The sequence below is a fragment of the Equus quagga genome, chromosome 5 (assembly GCF_021613505.1).
Source record: "Equus quagga isolate Etosha38 chromosome 5, UCLA_HA_Equagga_1.0, whole genome shotgun sequence".
NCBI classification, from domain to species: domain Eukaryota; kingdom Metazoa; phylum Chordata; class Mammalia; order Perissodactyla; family Equidae; genus Equus; species Equus quagga.
The window spans coordinates 52,356,307-52,383,723 of NC_060271.1; the positions used below are offsets into that span (position 1 = coordinate 52,356,307).

At 46.8% G+C, this 27,417-nt stretch overlaps 1 long non-coding RNA gene across 1 annotated transcript; it reads right to left on the bottom strand.

Moving 5' to 3' along the window:
- Positions 1–1,437: 1,437 nt before the first annotated feature.
- On the bottom strand, positions 1,438–26,141 carry LOC124239141 (uncharacterized). Its single transcript, XR_006888555.1, has 3 exons — positions 26,062–26,141; positions 2,185–2,334; positions 1,438–1,525 (listed from the first exon to the last, which is right to left on the bottom strand). It is a non-coding gene; the product is annotated as an uncharacterized LOC124239141 (long non-coding RNA).
- Positions 26,142–27,417: the final 1,276 nt, after the last annotated feature.

Genomic DNA, 27,417 nt, shown 5'->3' on the forward strand with positions numbered 1-27,417 from the left:
ACCACCCAGCAACCTCCAACCGCTGACCTGAGTTGGTTGATAAATACCCCAGCTCCCTCACTCCCATGTGAGGCATATGTTTCAGAAAGTCTCTCAGAGGTGCCCAGATGGATTGAGCGCCAGTTGCCCTCACCAGTAACTTGCCTAATAACAGCATGCTGTCTTAGTCTGCCCCAGCTTGCGACAACACAAATACCATAGGCTGGGTGGCTTAAACAACAGGCCTTGATTCCTCACAGTTCCTGAGGCTGGGAAGTTCAAGATCAAGGCGCCCGCCAATTTGGGTGGTCCTAGTGAGAGCTTTCTCCTGGCTTGTAGAAGGCTACCTTCTTGCTGTGTCTCCACACAGCTCTCTGAAGTCTCTCCTTCTAAGGGCATTAGTCCCATTCAAGGGTCCACCCTCATGACCTAAGCACCTCTCAAAGGCCCACCTCCAGGTACCACCACACTGGGGTTAAAGCTTCCACATATGAATTTGGGGGGACCAAACCTTCAGTCCATGGTGTGTATCCTTTGTTGGCTTCCTTCTCTTCCCTGCCCCATTCCCCTGGTCCTTTCCTGGAACTGCCTTGAAAAGAAACTACTTGCCCTAGACTCCTCTGAGACTCCACTCTGGGGAAACCCCAAAAAGGCAGGGTAGCAAGGATGACTTCCAGGGTTCCATTCAGGATCCTAGAAAAACGTTCGAACATAAACGGTCACATTTTAGTTAGCTGCCTTTCTTTTCAATAGTGACAGAGCGAGATTGCATAAAAATGAACGGTGTAAGGCCCATTGCCCATGAATCTATCAAGTTTGCAGGATAGTTAATGGAGAACATTTTCAAAGCAAAGTGCTTAGGAGACGTTTGAATTATGTGTTCAAGGAGAGGGCTGCACGTGGGTCTGGGGGCACTGGCCTGCAAAGCCGTGAGGCAAAGCTGGCAGCCACAAGGCGCAGAGGGTTCCTTCCATCCACAGCAGCCACACGCCCCCACTGCCAGCTCGGGGGCCACTCACGGGCTCAGGAAATGCTTCTGGTGTTGGCGTTCAGGATCCTGAGTCAGTTTTCCTGATTTTTGAAGCCAAAGACCACAGGATCTTGTTTTCCGAGCTTCCAGGCACTGCCCTGTTCAAAGTGATCCCAACAAAGCGGAAACGACATCTAGAGAATATGTCCCTTGTCCTCACTCAAATTTCCTTCATCGGAAACCAAAGACTATTTCTATCCAGACAGACATTTTCCCACTGGCTGGAAGACTGGCACGCTGTATTTCGGTTTATACAAAAGAAAAGCAGCAACCGTGCCAAAGCATGGCATGACTGCGTATTTACCCTTCGTTTATTGGAGACAGACTGGAAGAGTGTCCTGTCTAGATCGTTGAAGTAAAATCTCTAAAAGACAGAGTTCTTAATAAAAAGAAGAGAGAGGGGGAAGCCAACATACGTGCATACAAACAAAGCCTTTATTCACTCCAGCGGGACCAGAAGTCAGCAGTGGGCACAGGCTGGGGTTTCAGCCGGGATCGGCCAACGTGGATGTGACCCTGCAGGTGAGAGACGGAAAACGAAAGCACAGGATGGCAGATAATCTGAGAGCCATGAGGTCCCCCCACGCTCCCCGGGAGGCCCCTCCGGCAGCGCTCAGAGTCCACTGTCTCCTAACAGCCTCTGAGAGGAAAGGTGAGCAGAATAGAAACAGTTCACTGGGGTTCTGAATTCACTGATGTTGGTGACAAGGAATATGACTGTATTTACACTCCTCTCTCTGGCATTTAGAAAATGATTAGTTGAATATTCAGGAGTGAGCTCAAGTTAAATGCAAATGTGTTTTTTAAAATGCCTCAGAGGAACAAGGCAAAAATCCTGGGACTTAGACTATTAACATTTATTCCTATTCTAGAATAAATGATTTAAAAACATCTCTCTTTTTACACGCAGGAACAAGAATCATTCAGCTCCAAATGCGTCTGTGGTTAAAGTAGTGTCTGGACGATGTCAGAGAGCATCCCACAGTCCCCACTGGAAGCTGGCATGGAAGGCAGGGGTGTGGTCAACACCCAAGGAGACCCTGTTCTAGAAACACAGCAGTGATGGCCTGGAGAGTCCAAGACAAGACTCGGTTGGGAGATGTGTTGCTCCACATTTATGTTATAAAATACCCAGCGGTGAGTTCAACATGACAAGAAAAGGAACGATCACTCACCCTTTCCTGCAAACCCGGGTGGCCATCATTGACAAAATGCGGTAGATCTTGTGAGAGGTCCCAGGAGCCAGCATCATGGGCCGTCGGCAGGGTCACGATGCAGTGTCCTGGTCACCAGGGAATCAGCGTGAAATAAACGGTGTGAGGGAGCTGCAGGGGCAAGAAGGTGCATGTCGCTCAATACCTACAGGCCCTGGGACACCGTGGCACTGAGGGATTCATGAAATTAGACAGGAGTGGTACATGCGACAACAAAGAAATTGAGGAGAAGGACTCTACACACACACAAAATTTGCCCAGGCCCTTCACACCCTAGTTACACAGGTCGTCCAAACTCAAAGCGTCAAAAAATGGATTTCATTATCTTCTTTCCAACACAAACTCTGCTTCCCCTCTGGTTACTTAGAGATGTTACTATTCTTCCAGTCACTGGCGTTAGAGACCTGGGAAAGGAGTTCATGTCCTTGCCCCCTAACTCCTCCCCGAACGCACACACAGTCCTCACTGAGACCCTCTTTCCTCGTCTCCGTCATCACTCACACTGCTGTGGATCACGGCCTCGTTGGTTCCTGCCTGGAAAGAGCAAACTGGATGGTCCCCTGGTCTCTGGAAGTGATTTCCTGGGCCCTCCTCCTGTCTGTGTTCATGCAGTCACAACGAACACATGCAGCTGTGGGATAAAGAGCACTTCCTATGCCGTGATGCCTTGGCGCCCCTGCTCCCTCGGCACAGAATCGGGATGTCTTCTTCGCCTGGCCCCCACGGGTCCCTCCGCTCACCCTGGAAGACTGAAGGTCATCCCACAACATCCTGGGCAAAGGAGGCGCCGAATCCTTCCTTTCCCAACTACTTCCTGAGCCTAGACGGTATTTATCACAAATTACAGTAACTGTTTATTCTCCCCTCTATCCCTACCACCTACCGGAGGAATGTGACAAGTGAACCTGGACTCTCATTTTGCTTTTTTGTTGTAAGGATAAAATGTTATTGTGTAAATAAAGGTAGATGGTGCACGATTTAAGGCGAGGGGGGTTTTGAGTACAGCGCTCAGGCCACATTGGATGCACAACAGACAGTCATGGGTATTCTTATCTTTCCACTCTCAGTCCCTGGCCCAGTGCCCGACACGAAGTATTCACTTGGTAAAGTGAAGTGGCAAGTGGGTGGCTGTTCAGTGGGACTCTGCCAGTTGGTCATCTGATATGGGTTTCTCCTTCTTTGCCAACAGAGCTTCATGTCTGTTTAGAGCTGTGAAAACACTCCCTTCCCCAGCATTGCTGCAGTGAGGTTGACAAGGGCACCAAGTTCCGATGACATAGAAGACCCTGGTGGTGGCGGGCTTCAGGGAAAGCCATAGTTTTTCCTGATAAAAATGAATGGATTCTGCTGGCATGTGCCTTTTGTCTTTGCCTTCCCTCTTGTTCCACCTGCTCTGTGGATGTGACGCTGGCGTTTGAGCAGCCATCTTGTGACCATGAGAGCAGAACAGTGGAGCAAGAGATGTTCTTGAACAGCAGTCCTGGACTTCTGACATTTGGATTCTTTGTTTTGTGAAAAGATAAACCCCTCACTTGTTTAAGCTGCCATTTGCAAGTTTCTTTTGTGTTTAACTCAGTTACTCTAAATGCAGGGAGGGGGGAGCAATTTTGCCCCACAGGGGCTGTTTGTCCAGCATCCCAGACTCAGTGTGACTCAAGGTGAATTCACCATCTTTATCACCAACTCCCTGTTTTCTGCCTGTTCCCTGTTTTGTCTGTGGTCAGTCCACGGTTTCACATGCTCCCTTCCCATCATGAATTCCCTCCATCTCCAGGAGGTCGTCCCTCCCTAGCCCACAATGAGCTTTTCCACTCTATGTTCCATGGCACTTCAAATCATCTTGTCTACACTTAATTATGTAATACTTCATATTATTATTTTCATATATGGACAGCTTGGTTTTAAGTATACATTCCATATTTGTAGGACAAAGACGATGTCAAGAACTTCTGTATCCCTGAGGTCAAAGCTCACCCGAGACAGCACGGAGCTGGTACTCGGTGATATTCTCTGCTGATTCTGTAGCATCTTCTCAATTAACAATTTGCCACAGCAGTCTAGGTTTGGGGCTTCCTCATAGTGCAGATCAGCAAGTTGACCAGAACTGAAACCAAAGCCAGGTTGTATTGTCTTAAGCAACACCCCCTGTTTCCTGAATCCTTGCCTCTTTCTACCAGCATCCCTTCCTCGAGAGCACACGTGGCTTCTCAGGTCTCCTAGGATGTTGCAGACCCTCAAACTGTGCAAAACAATAGTGCTCCACGGGCAGGACTTCATCACACCCCCACGTAGCCGGCCATGAACACTACAGGCTCGTGCATCCACCATCGTTGGCAGCCGAGATGAAAGAGGCAATAATTCAGGGCAACTCAAGGGAACGACTTCAATGTGGGTGAAAGGCGAAAATTAACCGCAGGATAAAAGGCTGTAATTCAACAGACAAACTTCCATGAGTGTCAGCAGGAGGGAAAAAACGTGAAATGCAGATAAAAGGTGAGCACATTCACTTTTCAGGATGACATAATTGGAAAGGCTTCCTTGCACAACGCTTCCTCTCACAGCCACCCACATCTAGAACAGCCCCCCACGTGACATGCGGAGCCGACGCAGCCCTGCCTGGGAAGGTGGGTGTGACCACAGTGACACGAGCCACCATAAACCAAGGTGGCAGTTTCTTCAGTTAGCTCAAATATATTGACAAGTCTTAAGTTTCAGGGGGAAAATACATTAAATAATCTCTATTTTCAAAATGAAAAACGAGCAGTGCAGTTGAGACGGCTGTTATAACCATGTTGGCCCTCTGTCGGAATATGTGATCCCTGAATTAGATTTTCATTTTCTCTCTGAAGTTTTGAAGAATTGTGAGTGCTGGACATTTGCCTTATAATAGGGTGTTTGAAGTGCTGGCTCCTGGGTCCACCCAGCCCTCCTATATGGGGTCTCTGTGGGTGCAGCCCCAGCATGTACATTTATAATCAAACTCCTGGGGAGGCTCACAACACTCCAATTCCAGTTGGAGAAGAACTTCCCCGGCAAGTCCTACGTACCTCATGACTTTAGTTCATTCAGGGAGATGAAATAGAGAGCCCTGCAGGAGGCTCTGATGGACAGAACGGGGGCGGGATGGGAACAGCTCACAGATGAGGAGACCTGAAAGAAGAAAAACCAAGTTTCCCGCAGCCTTCCCTTTCAAACGGAATATCTTTTGCATGAAACAGACCCTCGGAACATGCACCGTTTTCCCCGGCCGTCAGCAGACGCACAGCTCCTGGGGATGTTCTGGGATGTTCTGACCACTGCACAGTTGGGCTTCTGCAGAACACTGGCCTGAGGTTTGCTCCTGGCCCCGGTCGTTCCTTCTCACACTGAGATGCGCGCACGGCTGAGCCAGGAGGCAGGCACACTGGGAGCGCTGGTTCGAATGACGCACAAAGGTTTCCAGCTGCTCTCGCCCTGGCAGCCTGGGGCCCACTGCCAGCACGTGGCACAGGGCAGCTCCACATGCACTACTAAGTTTCTAAAAAGTTGTAAGAGTAGTATGCTTGTGAAAAAAAACCAATACAGAGTGATATTGGCTACATTACTTCGGTTTTTTCTTCTCTGCTGTCCATAAGGAGACACCCTCAGCACGATGTGTATATCCTTCCATGGCTTTCCATGTGTATAGACATCTCAGTATGCACAGACAGCTCACACATATGCTAATGTGACAGGAGGGTTTTGGTGCCGTAAGAGGATGCTTCCCCTGCCTCCTTGCACATGTTCTTCTGGAGGCCTTCGCGGTCATTGCAGTCTAAGCTGCCCTCTTGGCTACCATGAGGGTTCCTTTACCAAGAGCCCCTCAGTGCCAAGCGCAGCTTTCCCTCTCTGATGCTGCAGCTGGGACTTGGCAAACTGCATTCTCCAAACTCCCTCTGCATGGGTTTCCAGATGGTTCCTGCCAACGGAAGTTTCCGGAGGGAGCTGGCTGGTGGGAGGAGGGAGAAGGGACTTCTGTTCTGTTGGTGACATCAGCCTTGCCCAGTAGCAGAGGACAGGGCTCCAGCCTCGGGCTGCTCTCAGCTCCGCCCGCACCAGCCCTGCTGGGTCTGCTCAGAGCTGCCAAGACAGCTGTGCCACGTTCCCTCACTCTCAGGTCACATCCTTCCTCGTGCCCTGAATATCAGCCGCCTAGACCTGCCCCGCCAGAGCCTGGGCGGCAGCTTCCGTGGCCCCCACCTCTCATGGACCCCTCAGTCTCAGCGGTGGCAGCTGCTCTTGAGGGTTTGGACTCAGCGTCTCCTTTTGCTTTCTCAGCCTTCCAACACCCACATAACCAATTCCCCGTGTTACGTTTGCATCCCCTGGGTCTGAAATAGCTGGTGTCGTTTCCGTTTCCCTGAGTGGTCTTGACTGATGCTGACAAGCAGATTTTGTGAAGTCAAAACAAGTAAGATGGTTTGATTTTGCATGAGCCAGGCTTTGTTCTGAGAAGTAAGCCTTTGGGTAAAAGAGTAAGGCTGTGGAAGACTGAATGTACGATCAGACCGTGGCCAGCCTGTGCATAAAACTAGAACTCTGCCCACAGCCTGCGCCAGCCAGCCCACCAGCCAGCCCACCATCTCTAGTAACCAGTCTGCGAAGCCAAACACACGCTCTAACAACCCGCCCCGAGTGGCCAGGACTTGATAATAACTGACAGCTTCCCTAATTTTTGCCTCTGCTTCCAACTCGGGACCAGCCAGAGAAAGCCAGACCTGCACCCTCGCCAGTCGCACAGTGAGCCCCCGGCCCAGCCTCCACGCAGGCCCACCTGGGCCTCCCCCTTTCCCACCGTAAAGCTCCCCAGTCCGCTGCCGGCCTTCGAGTCTGCAGGTCGCCCCCTCGCTGCCGCCAGCTCGGAGTCAACAGTGCTCGCTCTCATTTAGGGGGTCTTCTTTCTTTCCATGGCTGAAACCATGCTGTTTATGGCCAAATCCACGGAACAGGGAAGAACACGCATGGGACAACAGTGTTTTCTCTCCGAAAAGAAAGCCAGTTCTGCAGCGCCACAGGACGAGCAGGGCCGGGTGGCATGCCTCCAAGCAAGCTGTGCTCCCCTGATGGCGGGATGCAAACTCAGACACGCGTCAGGGGACTAAGGTGTGGTTCCTGGGGTGGGGGTGGGAGGGCGGGACCCGGGGGTTGCCAGCTTCAGAGGAACGTCCAGTATCCGACATCGCACTTGCTAAGGTTTCGCCTGAACAGGGCTTTCAGCCTCGCAGACTCTTTCCTCAGAGAGAGCGATGGACAAGCTGAGGGGGCGGCTCCTGCAGCCCGGAGGGGCCTGAGTGGGAGGCTGTGGGTGCCAGTGCAGGATGAGGCCGAGCCCAGGAGTGCCGAGCCGGACCAGCCGAGGTGGCCAGGGCCCACCAGCACCTTGAGCCCTCCTTGGACGCCCAGGTCACACACCACGTGCCGGGAACTTCGTCAACCCCGGGAGAAGCAGGGAGAAAACAAGGAGAGAGAGAATTCAAACCTTGAATTTCACACATTTAAAATAGACGGGTTTGTCTTCTGCCATTAGCAGAAATGAGGATATGTGAGCTAAACTGGGCCCAGCCATGGAGAAGTACAGAATGATAGACTTCGGGCCTCTGCATATTAAATACTAGCATAAGATGTATATCATAACTAGTGTGTGTATAGATATATATATATGTATTTTTTACATGATTAGAATTATACTAACCCTAATAATCTTTGAGAGCAATTTTTCACTTATTTCTTAAAAATCCTTTTTGCCTTAGTAAGTTTAGTATAAAATTATTAAAATTTTTAACTTATTTAACCAGCTCCCAGTGAATGAACATTTAGGTTGTTTCCAGTTCTTTGCTACTACAAACAATGCTGCAATGAACATTGTGGTAGGCGGGATTCCAGACGGCCTCCAAGATCCCCACCCCCATGTGGACACAGCATGTATAATCTTCTCCCTTGAACGTGGACAGGACCTACCAGTTAGGGCACCCATCAGTTGACTCTGAGTTAACTAAGAGGGATGTCGTCCTGGGTGAGCCTGACCCAATCAGGTGACCCTTCTAAACAAGGTGAAGTGTCAGAAAGATACTTTCCTGTTGGCCTTGAAGCAGATAAAAGCTGCCATCAGTTCTATTCCACAGGACTGACCTGAATCGGCTTCAAAGGAGACCATGAGGCTCCGATGAGAACTGAAGCCCGGCCAACGCTCTGACTGAAGCCATGTGAGACCCTGGGCAGAGGACCTGGGACAGTACACCCAGACTTGTGACATACAGAAATTGGGAGGCAACAAATGAGTGTTGTATAGTTGACTAAATTTGTGGTAACTTGTCATGCAGTAATGGAAATATAATACAAACATCTTTGTGTATTTTTATCTATATATCTTTGACTGCATTCTCAGATAGTTTTATAGGAAAACCCGAATCGCTTTTTAAATGACAAGATGTACACCTAAATTTTGGGAATACAATTGTTTTTGAAAAGTACATGTAAAGTGATTTTCTGTAAATTGCATGCTATTTTGTTCGGTGAGGATTTTTGGAGTGTACATTTGCATGATGGCATGCTGTAAAAAGTCAGCAATCCGGTTAATGGTAGAGTAGCTCATATTGGACTAAGGCTCCTGCAGTTAACAATGATAAACTCTGAACAAAATATTAAAGAAAACTGGAGGGGATTTGAGTTTTGAAAGAAGTGAGCCACACTTGGTGAGAGCCGTGTTTGTAAAGATTCTTTGCAGGGGCACTCCCAGTCCATAAGCCACGAGTGGGAGGAAGTCACAGTCTTGGTTACATGTTAACCTGACACATCAGGGCTTCCAGAGTAGCTAGAATTGAAGGAGGAACCCTGGAAAGGAAGGAGCCACAGACAGGTCAGCCCTAAATTCTGCACATAAACTCCTCTCAAATGCTTGGCTGACCGCAGAACTGTCCATGTCTGTGGGCATCTCCCGAGAGTCCAGTAGAAAGCTGGGTGGTTGAAAGAACGGACCAGAAGCTGTAGCTTAGAAGAGGCAGAATTCAGGGTCTGAGTCCTGGCAAGTTAGGTTTGGTAAGCACCTTGAGCTTTCCCCTGAAGCCCCAGGAAGGCCATGCCTTAGGAGTGAACTCTGTGTCCCAGGACTGAATGAGGCACCCTAGTACTAAGGGAGAAGCCGTAATAGATCTACTCGAACAGAGCATAAAACCAAGTCTCAACAAATTCAAGGGGATCAGCCACTAGCTCAATTACCTGTTAGAACAAAACCAACGCTCTTTAGAGCAAGAGCAAAGAATGCAGAATCTTTACAATGCATCCTCTACAATGTCCAGTATAAAATTTTTTAAAATTACTCACATATGAAGAAACAGAAAGATGTGAACCACAGTCAAGAGCAAAAGCAGTCAACAGGAAGAGAAGCTGAGACGACGCAGACATTGGAGTTACGGCTTCAAAGCGGTTCATCTAAAGATGTCCGGGGACCTCAGAGAAGATGATATGGACTAGGGAACTGACAGAGAATCTCAGCAGGAAAATGCAAGCTAAAAAAGATAAAACGAAAATTCTAGAACCAAAAACTACAGCATCTAAGATGAAAAATTCAGTGGATGCTATTAGCGGCAGATTATAGACTGATAAATAATACTTATCCAATCTAAACAACAGGAATATAAAAGATGGGGAAAAATGGACCAAATCTTGGTGATCTCTGGGATATAATCAAGCAATCTAACATGAATTTAACTGGAGCCTCAAAAGGAGAGGAGAGAGGAAATGGGGCAGGAAAAACATCTGAAGACATAATGGCTGAAAATATCTCAAATTTGATGAAAAACATCAACTTAGAGTTCCAAGAATCTTACTGAAACCGAAGCAGAATAAACACACACACCAAAAAAAACCCCCCAAAAAACAAAAAAAAAAACCACATGTAGGCATATCATAGTCAAACTGCTGAAAACTGAAGATAAAGAGAAAATGTTAAAAGCAGCTACCTAAAAGGATTTATTACATGTTGATGACTTTTCATCAGAAACAGCAAAGACCACATGAGAATGAAACAGCGCTTTATAAATGCTGAAAGAAAAAAAGATAACTGTGAACTCAACATTCTATATCTAGCAAAAGGTTTATTTTACAAATTAGACTGAGATAAAAACCATTTCCACATGAATGTAATCTGAGAGAATTTGTTGCCAGTAGACTTGTACTACAAGAAATGCCAAAAGAAGTCCTTTAGGCTAATGGAAATGATACTAGATGGAATCAGATCCATAGGAAAGAAAGAAGAACACTGGAAATGGTATATATGTGGGTAAATTAGAGAAAAAGGCTACCTTTACCTCTCTTAATGTCTTTTCTTTTCTTTTCTTTTTTTTTGGTGAGGAAGATCGGCCCTGAGTTAACATCTGTTGCCAATCTTCCTCTTTTTGTTTGAGGGAGATTGTCACTGAGCTAACGTCTGTGCCAGTCTTCCTCTATTTTACGTGGGATGCCACCAGAGTGTGGCTTGACAAGCGGTGCTAGGTCGGCATCTGGGATCTGAACCTGTGAGCCCTGGGCCGCCAAAGCAGAGTGCATAAACTTAATCACTGTGCCACCAGGCTGGCCATCTCCCTCTTAATTTCTTTTAAAAAAAACAAAACCTGTTTAAAACAAAAATTATAACACGGCATTGTGAGGTTTTTATTTTCTGTAGCTGTAGAATATATGACAACAAAAGCACAAAGGAAGGGGGGCAAGCGGAATTATATTCAAAATTTCTCATAATTTATGACAATATTAGCTTTATATAGATCACGATAAGCTAAGGATGTATACTGTGTTCTCTAGAGTGACTACCAAGAGATAATTAAAAAGCCAATAGAGGAATTAAAATTGAAGATGAAAAAATATTCAATTAACCCAAAAGAAGGCAGAAAAGAAGAAACACAGAAACAAAAACCAGATGGAACAAATAGAAAATAAATAGCCAAATGGTAAACTTAAGTCCTACCATGTAACTAACTGCCCTTAATATAGTTGAACTAAGCAGTCTAATTAAAAAGAAGAGAATGTCAGAATGCTAAAAAAGCAAGATATAACTGTATGCTATCCACTAGAAATGCAATTCAACGAAAAGGCAGAGATTGTCAGACGTAATAAAGCAAGATGCAACTATATGGCATCTACTAGAAATGCGCTGAAGACACTAACAGGCTGAAAGTAAAAGGATGGAAGAAGATGTTCCACGCCAAGCTTACAGAAGCTGTGCCGCTGTATGAACAGCAGACAAAATAGACTTTAACATAGGATTATCAGGGGTACGTTTCATAAATGTGTATGCATCTAATAAAATAGCACCAAAATATGTGATAGAACTAAGCAGAGAAATAGAAAATGCATGATCACATTTGGAAATTTTAACACCACTGTCTCGGAAACTAATAGAACAGCTAAGCTACAACAGATATGAACAAGAATATCAATGAACTTGACTGAAACTGACAACAACTGCAGAATACACAATCTTTTAAAGCGCGTGCAGAATGTTCATGAAGCTAAGGTTATACAATAAGTCTCAGAAACTTTCAAAAGATTAAAATTATTTTCTCTAACCATAACAGAATTAAATTAGAAATCAACAAAAATGAGATACCTAGAAAAATCCCCAATACTTGGAAACTTAATGACACACTTCTATATAACCCGCGTGTCAAGGAAGAAATCACAGGGAAATTAGAAAATACTTTGAACCGAATAATGACTAAAATATAACATATCTAATTTTGGGGAGGCAGCTAACGCAGTGCTTAGAGGGAAATGTATAGTGTTAAGCGTTTATATAAGAAAAGAAGAAAGGCCTTGAGTCCAGGATCCAGGCTTTGACTTTAGGGCGCCATAAAAGGAAAAGCAAATAAGCCAAAGTCAGTAGAAGGAAGGAAATGCTAAAGATAAAAGAGTACGTCAATGAAATTGATAACATAAAAACACTAATGAAAATACACACAGCCACAGTTTTTAAAAATCTTAGTCAGTTTGATAAGCCCCTACCAAGAATGATCATGATGAAGTCATACAGAACACAAATCATGAACTTCAGAAATGCTGTCATTACAGATCCTGCAGGCGTTTGAAGGATAATAAAGGAATATTATAAACAGCTCTATGCCAATAAATTTGATAACATGGATGAAATAGTCAAATTCCTTGAAAATACAACTTAAAATAACTGACATATGAAGAAATAGAAAAATCTGAATAGTGCTATTACTATTACTTAAGAATTCAGCAGTTGGAATTCATAACAAAAATCTTGCCCACAGAAAACTTCCAGGCTCAGATAATTTCACTGATGAATTCTGTTGAACAGTTAATTAAAAATCTTGTCAATCTTACAGAAAGTTTCAGAACACAGAAGAGAAAGAAACATTTCCCAACTCTGTACGGGCCAGTGTAACCCTGATACCAAAACCTGATGCAGAGGTTATGTGAAAAGAAAGTTATAGACCGATGTCCATGTGAATTCAGATGCAAAACTCATTTCAAAAGTACCAGTGAACCAAATTCAGCAATATATGAAAAGGAAATTGATTGTGATCAAGTGGGGTTTGTTCTCAGGGTTTAGTATCAGCAAATCAATCTAGGTAATGTGTCATCTTAACCAGGCTAGAGGAGAACAAGATGATCATCCATTACGAGCAGAAAAGACACTGAACAAAATCTAACACCACTCGGCATAAAAATTCTTAGCAAACCAAGAGTACATGGGAACTTCCTTAACTCACAAAGGACATCTACAAAAATCCTGTAGCTATCATACTCACTGGGGAAATACTGAGTGCTTGGGAACAAGCCAACATTGTGCCACAGGTACTGTACTGGGGCTTAAGGGAGGAAAAAAGAGGAAGATTGGCAACATGTGTTAGTTCAGGGCCAATCTTCCAAAAAAAAAAAAAAAGAATGAATTACTGATTCATGCAACAGCAAGAATGAATCTCAAAAGAACTGTGTTGAGGAAAAGAAACTAAACATGAAAGTATATATACTGTGTATTTCCATTTACATGAAGTTCAAGAAGAGGCAAAACTAATTTATGAATTGGCAACCACTCATCTGCTTTCTGTCATCATAGTTTAGGATTTACAGGAAGGGAATATAGTAAGTTACAAAAATTCTGCTGAACATATAATTTCACTGAATTACAGAATGACTTAGCTAGTAGTTTAGATATTGGGAAGTGCAACCCCCAGAAGGAGGAAAGAAGGAAAGGCATGTTGAGAACTGTCTTTAGGAAACATTCCTCCTCGCTCCGGCTTTCCTCTCCCTCTCAGTCCTCCACGATGCTCTGAACCCTCCACTGTCTGCAACCCAAGCCAAACACAGACCCTAAACTACCTCACGCCTCAAAGTTCCCTTGGTTCTGCCATTTCTGGTCAGTGTTTCCCATGATGCAAATAATTTCTGCACATTTGTGGTATTTGTCGAACCTAAATATCAGTGGAATTATGTGACTGATAGGTTCATCATATTTTTCCAATGTTGTGAAATATTAAAATTAAAATATACCTTCTAAAATTGTTTTGCCTTCCACCCATAGTGAGGACCACACTCCTAGGGAGCTGACTACACTTAGCTTGGGGTATGGAGGAAAAATGTCTGATTGAGTGAAATCATGTTAATGTGTGAACGGCTGCAAGCCAGCACTTCCCCAGCTAGCTGATCCTGTATGACTTAACTCTCTACATTTGAGGTCTCTGAAATATGCCCCCTTCCTTCCTCCTTTCCGGCAACTCCCAGTCGCTCTCTTCTACTTTCTAGCTGTAGGACAAGTCTAATTCTTTAAAAGGGATATATTCTTGAAGTTTGGACTTCAAGAGATCAGATAATAGCATCCAAACAACATTCCTGCTCATTCCGCTCAGCCTTTGGACTGCAGTCTACCATCTGGGTTTTGTGACCAATCCTAGTCACAGGATTCCTCAGCTACTCCCCACACTTGTGCTGTGCTGGCCTTCCAGTGCCTTCACGTCTTGGGCACCGAACCACACTTCAGAGGCCACCTTTCCGTCTTCCTCCCACAGCCACGGCCTCCTGCGCTTCAGGCTCCCTTCCCGTGACAGCTCCGGTGCCCTGCACAGATTTCTCTTATCACCGGCTCCTAGACTCTAGAGCACGCATAAGTTCCCCGAGGCCATTTCCGTTTCCCTCACTTTGAATTCCAAAGAGTCCCTAAAAACTCAAGACACACACAGACACAACTTTCTTTCTCAAAAACTTCTTTGGCAGCCTAGGGAGTCTGCTGGTGGAAGTGGGTTAGGAGGAGGACCAGGGTCTTATACAGGAGCTGAATTTTTGTTAAGTAGGAGGTCTAAAATCAGGCACAATCCCTCTCAAGACGCCGATCTAGATTTGCTAGTGAGACGTGACATTTTCTGGGCAGCAGCCGGCGGCCGGGGGGCCCGCATGCTCATTCTCCCCTCACTGGTTTTGGATGCCCGTCATCTTAGTGCTGCTGCTGCAACCTTGAGAGCCCATGTGACAGGGGCCGTGGGTGGGAGCCCCTTGCCTGAAACAGTCACCCCAGTTCATAATGAAATGCTGGTCTTTGAGATAAACATCACTCGGGGCCCCAGAGGACCACTGTTTTAGCACACTGTTGCGTAAGGATTTTTCACCATAGCCAGCATTCAGTTTCTTTGGGAGGAAGGTGGACTCCACGCTTTCTCCACCACACCCATTTGTTCAGCGACTTGGGGAGTAACCTGGCCTAGGCAGAACTGCAAAGTGGCCGTGTCTTGGTGAGCCTACCTCGCTGTTCGTCAGGCTCCTTCCTTGCCTTTCAGGGTAACGTTCATGGAAGGGTTACTCTGAGCTAAGCTATGTGCTAAGTACCATGTACACCACTTTTCAGTTTTTCCCCAAACAACTCTGTGGGGGAGAAGTTATCGTCCTCCATTTTATAAGGGGGCAGGATATTAAAGTTTGAAGTGCCGGTGCCAAGACAGTGGTGGGCATCTGGCTTTTCCCCTGCCCCTGCTCACCACTGTTCCATCCTGCCTCCACTTCCCGCAGTACCTCACTCTCATCTAATTACTGGGATTTAGCAAATATTTATTGAGCGCCTACTCTGTCCAGGCTGCTGTGTTGCACACAAAGATAAAGAACACATAGCGCCTTCACACAAGGCCTTCAAAGTCCTGGACCAACAGCGCTGACGTCACCTGGGAACTCGCTGGAAATGCAGATTCCCAGCCTACCCCAGACCTGCTGAATCAGAAACCAAGGCAGGGAGGGCAGGGCCGGATGGCACTCTGCATTTCCACAGCCCGCTTGTGATTCCAATGCAAGCCAAAGCCTGAGAACCACCGCACTAGACTATACGGCTGCCCCTCTGGGGTGCTGGACACTCCAGGGTCATCCATCAGTTTAGCGAGTCTGTACTGTGTTCGATGCACTTTACTCTTCTCATTTTATAGCTATGAACCTAGAGGTTTGAAAGGCCTTCCAACACGCTACTAGAAGGCAGTGAGGCCCAATCTGGGGCAGATCCCGGAAGCCCTCACTCTACGTAATTCTTTCTGATCATAAGGTTCCATTTCCTCTCTTACTGGCCCTGGGCTAGAGCTGAAGATAAATAGCTAAGGACCTGGAGTAAATGAAAGCTGCACTCTCTCCGAATAGACCTGGACTGTAGCGTTCTCCACCCCAGCACAGACTGTCTCCTGAGCCTGGGAAAGCGTCCCTGCTCAGTCAGCCTGTTTCCCGTCCAGTCCCACCCAGCGCTCCTTCTGAGCCTCGGATCTGGGCATCCACCTTGATGTCCACTTCCAGCTCCTCTCGACTGAGTGTTCAGACTGTTCCCTCAGGCATTTTCTCCTCCTCTTCCTTCTGGGTACCTGGCGCTCTGGCTCCTGTCTTCTCCCAGCTGCGTCTCCACGATCTCCCGTCCCAAGCTCCACCAGACAGAACCCCATCCTGGCACTCAACCACTAAAAACACGCACAGAAATAAATTCTGGCGAACTGTTGAGTGAAAAAAGTGACATTTACATTGTAGATATCTTATGATTATAACTCTAAAGTTATATGCAGACAGGGAAAGAGACTGGGAGGAAATATACAAAAAATAAAATCTGGGTGACTGATTCTTCATGTTTAAAAATCTAGTATATTCCATACACGTTTAAAGTCACATTTTTAAAAATTGGGTTAAAATATACATAATAGAAAATTTACCATCCTAACCCTTTTTTGAGCGTACAGCTCAGTAGCGTTAAGTACATTTGAGTTGTTGTGCAACCGGTCTTCAGGAACTCTTTTCATCTTGCAAAACTGAAACTCTGTCCCCAATAAACACTAACTCAGCCCCTCCCCCAGCCCCTGGGAACCACCTCTCTACTTTCTGTCTCTATGAATTTGACTACTCTGGTACCTCAGATAGGTACACTCACACAGTATTTGGGCTTTTGTGTCTGGCTTATGTCATTTAGTATAACGTCCTCAAGGTTCACCCATGTTGTAGCATGTGTCAGAGTTTCCTTCCTTTTTAAGACTGAATAATACCCCATTGTGCGTATACACCACCTTTTGTTTATCCGTTCATCTGGCTATGGATGTGTGGGTTATTTCCACCTTTTCACTATCATGAACAGTGCTGTTATGAACGTGAATATACAGGTATCTCTTTGAGATCCTGCTTTCAATTCTTTTGTGTATATATCCAGAAATGAAATTGCTGGATCATATTTTAATTCTATTTTTAATTTTTTGAGGAATCATCATACTGCACCATATTTTCCGTAGTGGTTGCACCATTTCACGTTCCCACTGACAATGCACAAGGGTTCCAATTTCTCCATATTGTCCCCAACACTTGTCATTTTCTGGGTTTTTTTTTAAGATTCACTCTGAGCTAGCATCTGTTGCCAATCTTCCTCTTTTTTTTTTTTTTTTTTTGCTTGAGGAAGATTGTCCCTGAGCTAACATCTGTGCCAATCTTCCTCTGTTCTGTATGTGGGATGCCTCCACAGCATGGTTTGATGAGTTGTGTGTAGGTCTGTCCCCAGGATCCAAACCCTCGAAATCCTGGGCCGCCTAAGCAGAGTGCACAAACTTAACCACTATGCCACTGCACTGGCCCCCCTTCTGGACTTTTTATGTGAGCTGCTGCCACAGCATGGCTACTGACAGATGAATGGTGTGGTTCTACGCCTGGGAACCGAACCCAGGCCGCCAAAGTGGAGTGCACTAAACTTTGACCACCAGGCCATCAGGACTGGCTCCTGTCTTTTTTTTTAATAGCAGTGATCCTGATTGGTGTGAAGTAGTATCTAATTGTGATTTTGATTTGTATTTCCTCAATGATTAATGACGCTGAGCATCTTATCATGTGCCTACTGGTCATTTGTTTATCTCTTTTGGAGATATGTCTATTCAAGAACTTTGCTCATGTTTTAACTGAGTTTTTTGGGGGCTGTTTGGTCGAATTATAGGAGTTCTTTATATATTCTGGATATTAACCCTTTATCGGCTGTGGGCTTTTCATTTGTGGCCTTTATTATGTTGAAGTAGTGTATTTCTATTCCTAGTTTGTTGAGTGTTTTTTACGATGAAAGTATGTTAAATTTTGTCAGATGCTTTTTCTGCATCAGTTGAAAGGATCAAATAGGTTTTTTCCTTCGTTCTGTTAATAGGGCATATTCTATTGATTGATTTTCATATATTGAATAACATTTGCATTCCAGGAATAAGTCCCACTTGGTCATAGTGTATAATTCTTTTAAAGCTGCGTTTTTTTTAAAGAGAGAAATTCTTTGGTGAAGACAGTGGTTCTGAGAAAACAGACTTGTGAAATAATAAGAAAACAATCTACTTCCTTTCTAACTATAAGGTTACAACGAATTGTACAATGAAAACACATATTTATCCCAAAAACATGGAGGGCAGTGCCCCTGATCCTAACATCTGGGCTGCATTCCTGACTCTTTTACCTATTTTGTACAACTTTTGCATCCTTGCATTAATTCCTTGACTTCCAACTTTCGCCTCAGGATAGGGAAGTTAACACCTAACAAGTTTAACATAAATGTAAATTAATGGCTTAGAACTTACTGTCCAGTTAGAGATTGCCCCGCAACTGGATGCATTCTGTTTGTCACATAATTTCAGATTTTGGTTTTTTAAAATTAGAATAGGATTTTACCACTGGAAAGACCCTCAGGGACCACCTACACTTATCACCTCATTTTACAGATTAAAAAACCACGATTCCCAAGAAGTTAAGTTCTTGGCCGAAGTCACATGAATAATTAAATGCTGGAAAAGGGACTAGAAACCGGGTCTTCTGACTCCTACCGGACTACTGCTTCCAGCTGGCCTCTTTCCATATGCAGTGTCACTTTCTGCAGTAAAAGAGGCAGCTGACCAAGACTTCAGCAGATTTGCAGAGATCTGGGACTCTGGTGAAACCAGCTCCACCAGAAGCTCCTCCCTGCCCTGCACAGGCCGGGGCTGGCGGCAGCAAACCCCACAGGGCCTACAGGCCTCTGCCACAGCCCACACCACCGCTATAGCACACAGGCAGGGCCGCGCTGATCGTTGTGTTCCATTATCTCATTAGAGGAAACTTCCAGGTCCATTTCTGAGGACGGAGAGATCGGGGATGATGCCATCTGATGTCACCTTACATAAGATAATTTTCCAACCTTTTTGAAAAGACAAAGCTGTCTCAAAAAGTAATTCCAGAGAATGTGGACTTGGATTTCTCTCCTCTCACAACCCAACAAATACACTAGTGCTCACCACCCACCTCTATTTGTATGATGTTATGGAAAGATGTGAAATTAGAGTGCTGTCTTAGTCCGTTCAGGCTGCTAAAACAAAGCATGATAGACTGAGTGGCTTATAAACAACAGAAATTTCTTTCTCATAATGCTGGAGGCTGCAAGTCTAAGATCAAAGTGCCAGCAGATGCGGTGTCTGGTGAGAGCCCACTTCCTGGTTCATAGACAGCTGTCTTCCCCTGTGTCCTCTGGTGGTGGAAGGGACCAAGGAGCTCTCTGGGGTCTCTTTCATAAAGGCGCTAACCTCGTTCATGAAGCCTCCCCCTTTATGACCTAATCACCTCCCACTGACCCCACTTCAAACACCATCCCGTTGTGGATTAAGATTTCAACATATGACTTTTAGGGGGACACAGATATTCGTTCCATTGCACATACAATTTTCATACAATTCATTGTCGTTCGATTTTTTTTTTGTCCTTAAAAGTGTTAGTCATTCTTTCTGTGGCAATAATTTTCTGTAACTACCTGATTTTTGCTTCCTAGGAGTTTTAATTACAATGGTAAGGTAGATTTTTTTTTTTTTTAATGAGAAGGAAAAAGGACTAGACTGTCCATGTCATTACGATATTTTTACAAGCATAAAATTCATGTAAAGTAGGTTTGGGAAGTTGTTTTAAAAAAATACATTATTATGGATCACAGAGATTTATTTTATTAAAATGCACTCTATATTTATTCCCTTATTGAATTAAAACATGGTATTCATTTTTAAGAGCCCTTCAAGGAAAATGTGGCAGAAAATTTATGAAGACAATTATATTGGTTATTTTTATGACTTATACATATTTCCAAATATTTAATTATATACTTACACAAAAACATATTTAATTGATTTTTTAATGTATATGCTAAAGTTTTCAGAAAATAAATGGGATATGCTATAGAAAACATTATTTATCAAATACTTAGTCAAAATGCAATACAACTTTAGAACAAAGGCTAAGTTTTTTTAAGTTAGAGAAGATAGAGATCAGACTAAGATGAGTTTTTCTGCCCACATAGGACCATGCTAAAGGGCAAGAGAAATTTTCATGTCACAATTCCTGTAGCCATAATAAAAGCAAAAAGATTCTCTTCTTTGATCATATAATCCCAGAGACTTTCGCTAAATATTAAGATTTCCACAAAGGACAGAACTTAAAACTTCAATTTGCAGCCCTGGTCCTAATGTCACGAGACCGTCTCCTAAGCCCTAAGCCGGCTAGATTTGCGTGAAGAAGCTGGGTTTTACCTGAGCTTTCCTCAAGGCTGGTCCTGTCACTCCCCAAACAGGTGAGTTTCAGCAGCCAGATTTTTCTGCTGTTAGTCACTAAGAATAGATTTGGTATTTGTAGACCCTCCATTTGGAAATCAAGAGGAATCTCTACAAATGGACGTCACAAAAAAGAAAAAAGGTAAATAGCCATAAGCAAAGTACCCTCTCGCCCATCACCTGACCGACCCTCACTGCATGGTTATTCCTGCCATTTAACAGTGGGGTCTGGTTGCTGATGACATTATGTTTTTGGATGATGAAAGTACCACCTAAAACTTGAATTGAAAAAAACTAAGGTTCAGACATTTCCCCATTGCCTTGGCAGGAGGGCCGCAAACTCAGGACAATTTTGCCTTTTTTTTAAAGCCAACTCATTTTGCTCCTCTGCAGCCTGTCTCATGGAGGTCGTCTTGTCGGGATCTGGTTTCATTCATTCACGGAAACCGCATCTGCTTCCACGCGATTGGCTACCCCAGAGCATATTCAACTTGACACTGTATCTTCCTAGGCCTCAGGCCACTGCACCTTTCCAGCAGACAAGTCTCAGGTTCCAGAGGGAAGCGGCTCTCAGTTACAGAAACCCACTTCCTGGGAGGCTGCCACACCAGGCTCACATCCCCTATAGACTCACCTCCCACCCCCCAACACACACACACACACACGTGCACACACTCTGTGAACAATGTCACACACACACACACTGTACACACACATACACACACTCTATAACACACCCCGCAGCCTTTTTAATTAAAGAAGTATTTAAAGGCAACTCAGGGCAAATTTGTGGGTCTAGAGGTGGTGAGGCTGCGCCGCGTTTGGTCCTAGGCCGGGCGTCTCCGGGAAGGTGAGAGCTGGAGAAAAGGAGAGTGAAGGAGTCGCTGGGCTGGCAGGAGCCCCGGGGAACACCCATAGTGACAGAAGGGTAGCGGCCATCGGCAGCAGTCCTGTAGCAAACCTTGGTGACAAAGAAACAGGGACATGGGCAGCAGGGGCCTTGCAAGAATTTGTATTTTTGGAGAGATGGAGAGACTCAAACTGAAGCCGGGCTTCTGGGGCCCCCACCCTTGAGATGCTGGGGAAAGGGCCGGAGGAGGAGCTAGCGGCACCGGGACGCCAACCCAAACCAAGTTCCTGAAGCGGGTGAGCAGCGTCTTCCAGCGCGGCCAAGGGCGAGCCCAGGCTCCCTGAGGGCAGCGGACAATTCCCTGAGATTCATCTGAGACCACACCACCCCTGGGGACTAGGGGTGCCGGCCGGCCCGCTGCTCAGCTGACACTGCAGTCCCCTCCAGGGCTCCGGGGCCAGCTCCCTCCTGCTGCCTGGCTTCTCACGAGAAGAAAGTTTCCCATCAAGCGATGGCCGCTTTCCGGGCCGGCTCAGCTAGGTTCGCGCTGACCCTTTGCAGCAGCGCTTTTCTCCCCTAAGCAGAGCCACCCCTCCCCTGGGTTGGTGGTGGAGAGGCAGAGAGGAGCAGCGTGCGGACAGGCAGCGCGCCGCGCAGTGTCCACAGTGGCGGTCCGCGGGGAGCGTGGCTCCTCCGCGCCGTGGCCTGCAGGCGGGGGGGCGGGGGGCGCGCCAGGCCGAGGGGTCAGACCCGGCCGCTGGGGCCGGGCAACGGGGCAGCAGGACCCCGAGACGCGGCGGCAGGGGCAGGCGCCAGCCGCACTGCCAGGCTGCGCAGGTGTAGCCACAGGGCTGAGGGTTTGAACTCGCACGGTAGAGGACAGAGTGTGGCAGATGCAGAGAATTCAGAGCGTGGTCTGCGAGTTTGAATCCCTGGGTTCTAAAGGTGTCTCGGTCCCTACTGTGCGGCTCATGCAAGTCGGAAAGCCTCGCTGGGGCCTGGGTCTCCTCTGAGAAGTGAGAAGCTCAGGCCAGACAAGCCTCACTCAACACTCCCGGTCACGCCCTTCTCGGCCTGGGGCTGGCTAGATCCCGCATTCCAGCAAAATGGAAAGATGGTCAACTTCACTAACTACCTTTTAATAACTAAAAAAACTGGAAAAGAACTTTCCAGAACAACTGGAGAGAAAATTCAAGTGCCAAACGTACCAGATGAAACACCTCTCAAGAACAATCAGGAGTTGGGTCAACCACCTAAGCAGCTGTTGACCCTAAACCACCACGGAGAAGCAGACAGACGGCACAAGAAGGTGCAGTTTAGGTCTGGTGGGGAGAGAATTGCAGCTCCCTGCTCAAAGTGAACCACAGCCACGGCTCGAGGAAACACGTGTTTGTGGAGAGGTGCCTGGTGATCTCTCTCCATCAGGTTGCAGTCAGTGACTCACGGTTTGTTTAGCGACGAGAGGAACAGATACTTTCAGACTTCTGTAATAAACCTCAGCTGCGTCTCACCGAGACAGCACAGTCGGCCACTTGTCACCCACAGAGAGCAGCAGCAAATGCTTCCAGAATCTTCTGCCATCTCAACCCTGATCCAGATGCTTTTTTTTGAAAAGAAGGCCACTTTTTCTAGCCTGTGGAGATGGTACTTTCTGTGCAACCTTGAACAAGTTTCTAAACCTCTCTGAGTCCCAGTTTCTGTATTTGTAAAATAAGACTAATGATGGTATTCACCTTGCAGAGTCATTGTTGGGATCAAATGAGATAATACATGCAGAGTGCTTTATATGAGGACATAGGAAAGTGCTCACTATGTATCAGCTGTTATATAATTTTAAAGAATAGACTTTATTTTTAGAGCAGTTTTAGGTTCATAGCAAAAGTGCACAGAAGGTACAGAGACTTTCCCATACACCTCTACCCCCAAGAGGCACAGCCTCCCCCACTGTCATAGCAACCAGAGTGGTACCTTTGTTACAACTGATGATCCTACAGTGACACATCATTACCACCCAAAGTCTGCAGTTTACATTATGGTTCACTCTTGGCACATTCTAAGGGTTTTGATAAGTGTGTAATAACATGAATCCACCAGTATAGTGCCGTACAGAGCGGTGTCATTACCCTAAAAATCCTCTACACTCTGCCTAGTCATGCCTTCCTTCCCCCACAGCTGGCAAGCACTCATTGTTTCACCATCTCCATAGTTTTGCCTTTTCCAGAATATCATATAATTGGCATCATACACTATGTAGTCTTTTCAGACTGGCTTCTTTCACTTAATAATACGCATTTGAGGTGCCTCCATGTCTTTTCACGGCTTCATAGCTCATTTCTTTTGGGCACTGAATGATAGTCCATTGATTGAATGTACCACAGTTTACCTAGCTATTATATTATTTTTATTGTTATTTTTCACATTTGTGCTAGCTTTAGAAAGTATAGCCTGGAGGAACTCATAGACCAGTTAGTTAAGTAAGACATACACACATGTGAGATAGCCATAGAAAAATACGGTAAACTATCCGTCTGCCTGATGGAACCATACATCTGATTAGCTAGATCAGACAGTGCTCGACTGGCAGTGCAGACGGTGAATCGGACCATAGGTACCAAGAGCTAATGGAGCTCTGGAGAACAAGTGCCAAGGGAGGGAGCAGTGGCGCTGGCTGTAGCACCAACAAAAGCTTCTTCCCGGGGGAGATCGGGTCCTGGATGACAAGATGGCTAGAGAGTGGCCGGGCAGAGGAGACGAGGTGTGAAACCAAGGCAGGCAGCCGACTGAGAAATGCCCCGAGTGCAGGGCATACGAGCCAGGAGCTCAGGAGACTGCAGAGACCGAGTCAGAGGGGAGCCCTGCACGCTGGACAGACAGCCCAGGCGGTTTCATCCAAACATCCAGGACTGGGTGACAGCAAGTAAGGGGACAGTTAGGAATGTGATGCTACCATGAAGGGACTGAACATCCATCAGGGAGGGCATATCTGGCCTTCCAGGGGGCAGGGGGTGGGGGAAGTCCCCCAAGGCCTGAGGTAGAGGCTGGAGGCCACGTCAGGTGGGAGGCAGAAAATGCCTGTTCCTGAATGCTAAAAGTGGGAATGGACAGAGGGACTTGTATGGACATGTTATAAAAAGTGATAATAGGATCTTGTCTTAGACACTTTGAGGTAGAATTGCTTGTGACATATTAGTCTGAAGTGTTAATAAATATAGGACTTGGTGCTCTAGAGGGAATAGGGACAGAGGAAAAGCTGGAGAGGGGTGCCCACTGCAGATAGAGATAGATGATAGATAGATAGATAGATAGATGACAGATAGATAAATAGATAAATGACAGGTAGATAGATGAAAGAATATACACGCATCCCCATCCCCCACCCTCCCATCCCCCCAGTGAGCGAGGAGCCCTAGGCAGGGGCGGGGCCCCACACCTGGTGCTGCAGTGTCCCTGGCCGCACCTGCTGTCACTCCCCATCCTGGTGGGCTAGAAAGCCTTCCTGCCTGTGAAGGTTCACCCTGCAGGGCAGACTGAGGCCTCCTTCTCTGTCTTTCTTTGCGCCTCATCAACAAAGCCTTTCTGTAATTCGCTGGAGAAAGTGCTCAGTGCAGGCAGATGCTCAGCGAAGATGAAGATTTATTTGCTTTTTGACATGCTGCCTGCCCCCTCCCCACCCCCAGCCCAGGTTTACTGCAGCCCTGTCCACAGCTGCCACCCTGATAGGCCCCCCCTTTGGTATGCGTGACAACAAAGTTTGAACTCAGTAGATAGGTGTGGAGGCTTCTCCTCTGGACAATCCTGACTGTCTACACTCCAGTTCACCACAGACCCCTTGCAGGGGGCTTCCTTACTGCTGAGGGCCAAGAGGGAAGGAGAGAGTCTGCAGCCAGAAGCGCGGCTCTTTCCTCCGCCGGCTGCTGCCAGGCCCCTGGTGGCCTGCTCCAGCCTGGCTACCTTGAAGGACAGGGTCTAGCATGGTAGGAAAAGCAGAGGGTCTGGAGCCAGGCCTGCTTCTGCCACTGCAGACATGGACAGGGCCCCTAGCCTCTCCGTGTCTCCGCTTCCTTGTCAAGAAGTCCGGATAATAAAGATGGGACTCTTTGGCGGGACTGATGAACCAATATGTGTACAATACAACATAAACGATGAGCTATTACTCCGGAATTAGGGTCAGTCCAGGGTAGGCTGCGGTAACCAAGGGTCAGGAAGATCCCCCCTCATTCCCTTTACCTTTGGGTCTGGTTTCCGCTCCTAGGGTTCCCTGTGTCCCGTCAGTGGCCTGCTGGAAGCACTGCCCGGGGCTCCCCTTCCTCATCCTACCCCTACCCCCCAGACAGGACCCCCTTCCGGGGGCCTTTCACCATTGAAGCTCCAGGATGGGGCACGCTGCCCAGCCTGAAACTGGTTTCCATTTGATTAGGAGGAAATCTTACTTTTGCCCTTTTTCATCCCCAAAGATCCCTTGTAGCATCTACACATGACTTTCTCTGTGACATTTAAGGGTAAAGTGTCGCTAACAACAATGTTCGAGCCCTTTGGACTCAGGCTGTTGGAGAGTGGCTGTGCATTCATTAGCACGTCATGTCTGCCCTTCTTCATGGGAAAGAAAAGGCCAACTGAATCCATCATAGGAATATTTCTCAAGAAGCCCACCTTTTTGTTGTTGTTGTTTAAAGACTAGTTATGATTCAACCTTTAGCGGTCTCTGAGCACGTGTTTAACCAAGCCTCAGGGACGCCGGGGCTGGGGCTCTGCAGGGACCACACACCACAGGGACCAGAAGAACATTGTCCTTTGCCTTTTTCAGCACAAAAATAGCCCTCTCTGTGACAGTGGCCTGGACGTATGCTCCCTGCGGCCCCTCTCGTTTTCCGGTAACTTCCCAGACTTCAGTTCTTCCCGGCTTTAGCTACACCAGGCTTAAGCACTCACCGAACTTGGGAGCCCCTTGCAGAATTCTGTCCAATTCAGGCTTGAGGCAACGTGAGGCTCTCTTGCCCCCTGGAATTTGCCTTCAGGTGGCTGCAGCTGGGCAAACTAGGAAGGAAGTTTCTCTTCGCACCCTCCCTTCCGTGTGCCTCCCGCCCCTCCCTCCCCCAGGCACATCCTCTTTCCTCCCCCAGGCCCTGGGCCCCGGCTTCTCCTTCCATCTCTCAGGAATTACTTCCTCCCCACATCGCACTCCCCACTCAAGCTGGGACTCTCGGGGTTTGGTTCTTAGAACTTCAGAGGCCCAAGGGGTCATCCAGTGCAACCTCCTGATTTGTGAATGAGAACATGATCTTGCAGAGACTTTACTGGGAGCTGAGGGCACATGGCTGGTCACAGTGAGGCTGGGACCAGACGCCAGGCTTCCTGACCCCTGAGGCAATGGTCCTTTGCCAACACGTGGCTCGGTCCCCAGGGCTCCCACCATACACCTTGCTGGGCTCCCGGGGAATCAGACCTTCCCTGTTTTTGCCATCCCGCCTGGCATCTATCTTCCACCTATCCGAAGCCTCGCCAGTCACAGACCCAGACTGATTCCTTCACACTCACTCCTCAAGCACAAAGTGCCTGAGCAATGTGACCTCATTGTGGGCATGGACATTGTTACAACGCCCCTGGTTCTAACTTCTGGTTGGAAGGGTAGATAAGACCATCAGAGGATACTGAGCTCTGAATCTGTGCTGGGCTCCGGGCTGTACTCACAATTCTTCATTTAATTCTTACAACCGTCCTGGGAGGCTGGTGGGTTTTTATCCTCATTCAAGAGATGAGGATGCTGAGCAGTGGAGAGGATAAGGAAGTTGGCCAAGGTCACCCCACCAGGAGGTAGGAGAGCCGATTTCAACCAGGATCACCCAACTCGTGCCGCTCAGCCCACCAGACGTGGGTACACAAAGTGGGGCCCCTGGACCAGCTGCATTGACATCACCTGGGCACTTGCTAGGAATGCAGAGTCTCAGGCCTCACCCAGACCTGCTGAATCAGAAATCTGAGGGTGAAGGCTGGCACGCCGTGTTTTCACAGCTTCTGTGTGATTCCGATGGGTTCCCCCTAAAGCCCAGGAACCAGTGCAGTAGACGACACAGTGGCCCCTCTGGGATGCTGGACACTCCAGAATCATTGCAATTCATCAGTCTAACAAACCTGTGCATTTTACAACCACAAATCTGAAGATTCAAGAGACTTTCCAACATGCAAATAGAAGGTGGAGAGGCCCAGTGTGGTGCAGACCGTGGAAGCCTCGCTCCAAGTAATTTTTCTAATCATTAGGTATCAGTTCCTCTCTTGCTGGCCCTGGGC